Consider the following 8,232-nt stretch of genomic DNA (forward strand, 5'->3'; position numbering starts at 1 on the left):
TCACACTCATGCCACAGCATTTCAGTGTCATGCCCCCTCACAAATGGAGCATGCATGTAGAACAAAAAGATTTAATAACTACAAAGCTTATACGTGTATTCACAATCTGCAAAAAAAAGTAATGACATCTCGTACATCTGACCAGCATCACACAGAATGGCCACTTTTTGTGACACACGCACATTTGTGTGCAGGACAGCAAAAACTGCCAGCTCACTCGTTGTAGCAGTGCTAATGCTCTCATTAACAGCAGTGAAACATTCTGTAGAAATTTCATCATTAATGGCAACCTGCTACAGACCAGAACTAAACAGACTGGTTGGTAGAATGAAGGTATTTTGAGAGAAAATCATGCTAAAATAAAAGGATACAGACTCAGAACGATCATCGTCTAATTTGTATTTTTTTCTGTTTTTCGCCCGGAAATAAGCACTAGGTGATTTATTTTACTATAACATGTTTTAAAATTTATTTTTAAGGTTCCTTAAAATTTTGATTTTTAGATTTTTCAGAGGATCAAAATGTTTAATTAGGAATTATGGATCTGTTGAGTAACTTTATGAAATGAGGGTAAATCTGTCTTTTAATCCAGAGGTGCAGGTGCTTATGGTCCAGTAGTGGCTAACAAATGAAGGTAAAAAGATAATTCTGTACAATGGCTGAGGTCCTTAATTGTAGTGATGAGAACTTCAATTCATTTTACTGAATCGATTCTTTCAAACAACCTGTTTAAGGGAACTGATTCATTTGACTTTTCCGATTTATTAATAGGATCCACAGCAGATGGCAGTAAAAAGAACTTCTTAGTTACCCTCTGAATGAATCACATTGCAAATATACAGTATAACCAAAAAATTCATATATAATCACGCAATAAACCATATGTTTAACACACTGATGATTTATATCATACAATACTGTCTTGTTTGACAACACAAAAAATGAAAACATAGTTGAACTGCATAATTAAAATAAGGCGATATGAATCAAATGAGTGAGTTATTCTTAGATAATGATTCAGTTCAAACTCGAAAGAATCAGTAAAGGACACAATGCCGTGTGCAGTCAATTAGCCCTTAAAAAATGTGCAATTAAGTAAAGTTGACATTAAATACAGTAATCCCTCACTACTTCACGGTTCACTTTTCGCGGATTCACGACTTCGCGGATTTTATATGTAAGCATATCTAAATATATAACGCGGATTTTTCGCTGCTTCGCGGGTTTCTGCGGACAATGGGTCTTTTTACTTCTGGTACTTGCTTCCTCAGTTGGTTTGCCCAGTTGATTTCATACAAGAGATGCTATTGGCGGATGGCTGAGAAGCTACCCAATCAGAGCACGCAGTTAAGTTCCTGTGTGCTGCTGATTGGCTCAGCGACGGAGTGCTGCATTAACCATGAAGTCTCATCTCACTCATTCAGCATTAACGTGCTACTGCTTCAGGGGCCGTGTCCAAGCGCCAACAGAAGATGCAAATGATTGCAGAAAAGGTAAAAGTTTTGGATATGTTGAAGGAAGGGAACAGCTGCACCGCTGCAGGACACCATTACAGCATCAATGAGTCCACAATTCTTTTTATTTAAAAAGGAGGAAAAGCATATAAGATCTACGGCCGCAGTGTCCTTTAACCAGGGCGCAAAACGAGTTGCAAGTGGATGTGATAAGGCAGTAGTCTGGATGGAATCTGCTTTAGGAATCTTTGCAACAAGGTCGACGACGTCATGACCGCCTACAAGCTGCTACGTGTACTTTGCTATACAGTAAGTGTAAACTTATCTACCGATTTCATATTGCTTAGCAGTTGTCCCTGTTATTAATAGAGTAAAGGGTGGGTTGTAAACAATACAGGGAGGGTTTAAAAACGTCCAAATACACGTTAAATAATTAAATAAATATGGTGTCCCTACTTCGCGGAAATTCAGTTAACGCGGTCGGCCTTGGAACCTATCTCCCGCGATAAGTGAGGGATTACTGTAATTGTTAGAAATTAAAAATACATCTTTATAACATTTTTAATTTTGTGTGACTAATTTCTTAGATGTACTAAGGTACATAAACATATTAGTTTAATATGGTATTTATAAGTTATCTTTACAATTGGTCTAATAACACATTGTACAAAAAAACAATATATACTGTGGGATATGGCCGGCTGTTCATCCCGGCCAATACCCCCAGGCCGCCAGATGGAGCCCTCCCTGCAGCATGGAGGTGCCCCGAATGCCAGCAGGGAATTATGAACATTGGAGTTTTCCTTCACAGCCCTGCTGGATACCATGGGGGCCGCCAGAGGACGCTGCAGGGAGGCATAAGGACTTGTATGTTCCCTATAACCCGGAAGTACGTCTTAGTCACAGTGACAGAGGGAATGACGTACTTCCGGGATGAAGAAGAGGAGTTTTCACCTGACCCGGAAGTACTGGGAAGTCACATGGACTGAGGGATCAGAAGCACTTCCGGGTCATGGACTATAAAAGGATTGTGGGAGATCCCAGCAGTGAGCCGAGTTGGGAGGAAGGGTGACTGAGCTGCTGGGAGTGGAGGATTGATTGATTATTGTATTTATTGAATTGTTTATTGGAATAGTGGAGATGGTGGTGCTTTGTGCACTGTATAATTATAATAAAACCATTTATTGGACTTTTATCTGGTGTCTGATCTGAGGGTTCAAGGGGACGACAGTGCCCCCTATCTGTCACAATGCTAATATAGATGTGTTATTTCTCTATTGTACAATAAATGAGGGACTTATCAGTGACTTGTTCACTGGTAGTGATTCCATTCATATTCAAAACGAATCATAATAACACCAAACAAGAATCGTTACTCAGATGGGCAGTACTTGAACATACGCTTTAAACATGGCATGTGCAGTGTGGGATGATGCAAGGAGATACCAAAAATAGTAGGGGCGCCAACCTGGCAAAACCCAATTTAACTCGATGCCACAAAAATAAAGCAAATGGTGCTGCAAAGATCGTTAAGTTTGTTTATAAATGCGTGATGCATTTGCATGACATTTCTTGATGCTAGTCAGGTCTAATATCAGATGCCACTTCCAAGGAGTGTCTCTCCTTTATATAGGCCAGACCAGAAGGGGCAGAGCTTCTTTGGCTCAGTTTGTTTTCAAGGGGATTTTCTTGAGGCTGTGAAGGAAAAGTGAGACAAGATTGTGAGCGACAGTTCCACCTCTCTTCCTGGAGTGGTACCACATGCCTTAGGTGAGCCCTGAAAGGTGAGTCTCAGGCGCGCATGTGTGACAACATCTACCTGCGAAATAAAACACATTGAGGACAATAGACATGTGCCACAGCGCTCCTGCTGAACTCCACTGAATCAGTTTATTTGTGCTTGCAAATTTATTCATACGGTTGTTCAAAAAGACTAAAATGTTCACAAATCACCCATTACTGCTTAATACTTTGCCTTAGTAAAGCAGTGTGTGACATTGACAGCTGGTCAGAATAGTTGCAGATATCCAGGAGGTAAAATCTGCAAAGAGGTGTATATACTGTACAAGTGGTTCAAGCATGTCTCCTTTGCAATATATATGAAACTAGCAAAATACCCGCGCTTCGCAGCGGAGAAGTAGTGTGTTAAAGAGGTTATGTAAACATATATATACATATACATATATACTTATATACATATTAACATATACACATATCTACATATACACACATACATACATACACATATATATATATATATATATATATATATATATATATATATATATATATATACACATACATACACACATACATACTGTATATATATACATACACACATACATACTGTATATATATATACATACATACACACATACATATATATATATATATATATATATATACACACACATACATACATATATATACACACACATACAGTGGTGTGAAAAACTATTTGCCCCCTTCCTGATTTCTTATTCTTTTGCATGTTTGTCACACAAAATGTACACATATCTACATATATACATATATTTATATATATAATAATAATAAATAATAATAAATTTTATTTATATTGCACTTTATATTTTAGCAATCCCAAAGTGCTACAGAGTAAAAATAGAATAATAAAATAAAAAAAAGAACAGAAGAGTCTATAAAATACTTTAACAAAATGACTTTCTAAAAAGATGAGTTTTTAGGTTTCGCTTAAAGGCCTCAGTCGACTGTGGGGCTCTCAGGTAATCAGGGAGGGCATTCCACAGCCTCGGCGCCACCGATGAAAACGCCCTGTCACCCATGCTGCTGAGCTTAGTTCTGGGGACTTAGTGTTAGTGAGTACAGAGCGGAGGGAACGTAAGGAGTTATGGGGGGTAAGGAGTTCCTGTAGATAAAGAGGGGCATGTCCATAAATGCACTGATGGGTAAGAAGGGAGACCTTGTACTCTATTCTGAATGAAACAGGGAGCCAGTGAAGGGTTTTCAGGATTGGGGTGATGTGATCATACTTTCGCACCCTCATCAGGATCCTGGCAGCGCTGTTCTGAATATACTGGAGTCTCTGGATACTCTTGCCAGGAATCCCAATGAGGAGTGCATTACAGTAATCCAGCCTGGAAGAGACAAAGGCATGGACGAGCTTCTCTGCATCTGCCAGGGTGAGTAATGGGCGGAGTTTGCCGATGTTCTTGAGATGGTAAAAAGATGACTTACAGAGATATTTGATGTGGGTGTCAAAAGTAAGTTGGGAGTCCATTCTAACACCCAAATTAGTAACAGATGTGGAAAGAGGAATATTTTGGCCAGAGAAAGTAATACTGGTGATGGTAGAAGAGCGAAGATGATGTGATGTACCAACTAAGATGGCTTCTGTTTTGGATCTGTTCAACTGAAGAAAATTGAGCCTCATCCAAGCCTCTATCTCCTCCAGGCAGGTAGACAATGTAGATGTTGGCAGAGGAGCAGTAGAGGAGGTGGGAGTAGTCCTGAGGTAAAGCTGAGTGTCATCGGCATAGCAATGGAACGATAAACCATGTCTGCCAATGACAGTTCCAAGGGGGAGCATGTAGATAGTAAAAAGGATAGGGCCCAGCACAGAGCCCTGTGGAACACCACAGGCGACGTTGTGGGTGTGGGACTTTGCGCTGCCAAGGGCGACATGCTCAGTTCTGCCAGTCAGGTATGATGTAAACCAATTTAGAACAATTCCTGAGAGTCCAATAGTGTATTGCAGGCGGTGAAGAAGGATGTTATGGTCTATTGTGTCAAAAGCAGCTGTCAGGTCAAGGAGGATAAGTAGTGAAGGTGAACCAGTATCTGCCGTCATCAGAAGATCATTGGTGACCCTGACCAGGGCTGTTTCAGTGCTATGGCCAGGGCAAAAACCAGACTGAAACTTTTCAAACAGATTGTTCAGTTTGAGATGATCGTGAAGTTGTGCTGCAACTATTTTTTCCAGGACTTTGGAGAGAAATGGAAGATTGGAGATGGGCCTATAATTGGAGAGAACTTCAGGATCCAAGGTGGATTTTTTCAGTAGAGGTCTGATGACAGCAGTTTTTAGTGCAGAAGGAATATGGCCAGCCAGGAGGGACTGATTTATTATCCTGGTGATAAGTGGAGAGATGGCAGAAATGTTGGCCCTCAGCAAGGGTGAGGGGAAAGGGTCCAGGGAACTAGTAGACGGTTTCATTTTCCTGATGACATCCTCCACCTCTTCCCGTGTGGCAACAGAGAAAGAGCAAAGAGGATGGACGGTCTCAGACAATGAGTCAACAGTTGGGAAGGGCAAGATATCCTTGGTAGAGAGGTGTAAACGGATATTATCAACTTTTTGTTTAAAAAAGTTGATATACATGTTGCATCTGTCATCAGTGGTCTCAGAATGGGCAGGTAAAGGAGGTTTGACAAGATGATTTATGGTTGAAAAAAGTTTTTTTAGGGTTTCTGGAGCCATTTCTGATGATGGTGGAATAAAACTTGGACCGTGCAACCTTCAGAGCTTCTGCATACGCTCTCATGTGTTCTCTGTAAGCCTGTTTATGGACAGTCAGCCCAGAGGCCGACACGCCCAGCCGCCTTCATTTTTTGCAGCTCGCAGGTATACCAAGGTGCTGAGCACGAGAATGAGACGGACCTAGATGTTAAAGGGGCGTGGAAGTCCAGGAGACTGCTCAGGGACTGGTTGTAAAAATCCACAAGGTCAGCAACAGAGAGGGAGCTGATAAAGTCAGAGGAGAGAAATGTAAGGTCCAAGGCCAAGGCATCCACATTGATATTCTTCAGATTTCTGAAGTAGATCTGTCGTTTTGGTTTGATACGGGAGGAGAAAAAGGGCAGCTCCAATGACACAACTTTGTGGTCTGAAATACCAAGATCAAATACCTGTAGATTCCTGATTGGGGCACAGTTTGAAATGACCAAGTCAAGAGTGTGACCCCTAGAATGTGTGGGAACATCAACATGTTGTTGTAGGTTGAGAGAATCTAGCAGCTCAAGGAAATCAGCAGTGAGATAACCTGTGGGACTGTCAACATGAATATTTATATCTCCTAAGATTATGATGTTGGCAGAAGTAGCACAGAGTGTTGTGAGAAGATCAGTAATTTCCGGAATAAAGGCAGAGTTGGGTTTTGGAGGTCGATAGATAAGGAGAACAGTCAGGGGAAACGGGGGCTTACATTTAAATGCAAGGTACTCACAGGAAGATATTGCAGGTATCGAGATAGGGGACAACCCCAGGTCCTGACGGTGGGTAACAGCTATTCCACCACCACGCCCAGTGCTGCGAGCTGCCTCCAAGTAACTGTAGCCAAGTGGACAGGCTTCATTTAAGGCAGAGTAAACCTCTGACTGGTGCCAGGTTTCTGTCAGACACATGAAGTCAAGTCCTTTTTCCCTGATGTGTTCTTCAATCAGTATGGATTTATTGCTGATAGATTGAGAGTTAAATAGTTCAAATTTAACCAATGACTGTGAAGTAAATCTCTGTACAGGACGCAGAACATTAAAATCCACTCCACGCAGCTTAGAATTCATTCCACAAAATAAATCCAGCCGGGGATGTGAAAAACGAACCGGCTGGGACGACGTTAATAAAGACGCACCAGCCGTGGCGGCTGACATTGTCGTGATGCGGCGTAGGTTGTTAAAGTTCACTCCCCGGCGGCGGTGACGGAGCGAGGCAGGGAAGTGTACCGGAGCATCCGAGGGCAAGAGGCATTTCAGGAGCATTGACTCATGTTGGGAGCCAGGAGAGTTGTTCCTAGAGAGGATCCGGGAGGCTCGGAGCCGAGCCCTGGTGCCTCCACGCTTCCCACGGCGGCGGCGTTTCCATCGGCGACCGGCCAAGCCGTGGACAGTGACGAGGAAGGCCGGGACTTCCTCAAACAGTCGGCCAAAGGTTTGACTGAACTCCGGAGTCAAATGTCGAGAAACCCCCGCACTCGTTCGAAGAGCCAAAAGGGTGAAGCGATCATAACGAATGATCGAGTCAGGAAGAGCATCACAGGAGTAAGTAAGCCGAGAAAAAAGCAGGAGTAACAAGAAACACAAAAGCCAGAGTGGCTGACGGCGTGCCTCAACAGTCGGCGCCATCTTTTTTAATTCAAAAAAAAAAAAAATCAGGGGAGAGCGCGAACGCAGTCCCCCACTACCACAAATTATGCAGTCGAGTTTCCCGCATTTGGGGAAATCGCAGGGGTCAGCACACCCGGAGTGCAATGGATGAGCCTCATCCTGGGAGAACCACCTTAGTGATCATGGTATCTCCCCTGCCAGGTAAGTATATATATATATATATACATATCAACACATATATACACACATACATACACACACATATACATATATACATATACACATACATACATACATATATACATATACACATACATATGTATATATATATACACACATACATACATACATACACACATATATATACACAGACACATATATATATACATATATATATATACATATCTACATATATATATACATATCTACATATATATATACACATATAAATACATATCTACATATATATATATATATATATATATATATATATATATATATATATATATATATATATATATATATATATATATATATATATATAGCTGATTACCCAGTGAATTCGCTCACTGAGTGCAAGAGAAAAAAATAAAATGTAGTATGTTTAAAATAAGTTTGTTAATTGCCAAATTTATTTTTCCACAAATAAAGAGCACTTACAATAACATAGAAATCAATATAAACAACATTAACATCA

At 41.0% G+C, this 8,232-nt stretch overlaps 1 non-coding gene across 1 annotated transcript; it reads right to left on the reverse strand.

Moving 5' to 3' along the window:
- Positions 1–7,580: 7,580 nt before the first annotated feature.
- On the reverse strand, positions 7,581–7,744 carry LOC114666300 (U1 spliceosomal RNA). Its single transcript, XR_003718558.1, has one exon. It is a non-coding gene; the product is annotated as a U1 spliceosomal RNA (small nuclear RNA).
- Between the last annotated feature and the right edge of the window lie 488 nt (positions 7,745–8,232).

Source organism: Erpetoichthys calabaricus, chromosome 15 (assembly GCF_900747795.2).
Source record: "Erpetoichthys calabaricus chromosome 15, fErpCal1.3, whole genome shotgun sequence".
In the NCBI taxonomy this organism is placed as follows: domain Eukaryota; kingdom Metazoa; phylum Chordata; class Cladistia; order Polypteriformes; family Polypteridae; genus Erpetoichthys; species Erpetoichthys calabaricus.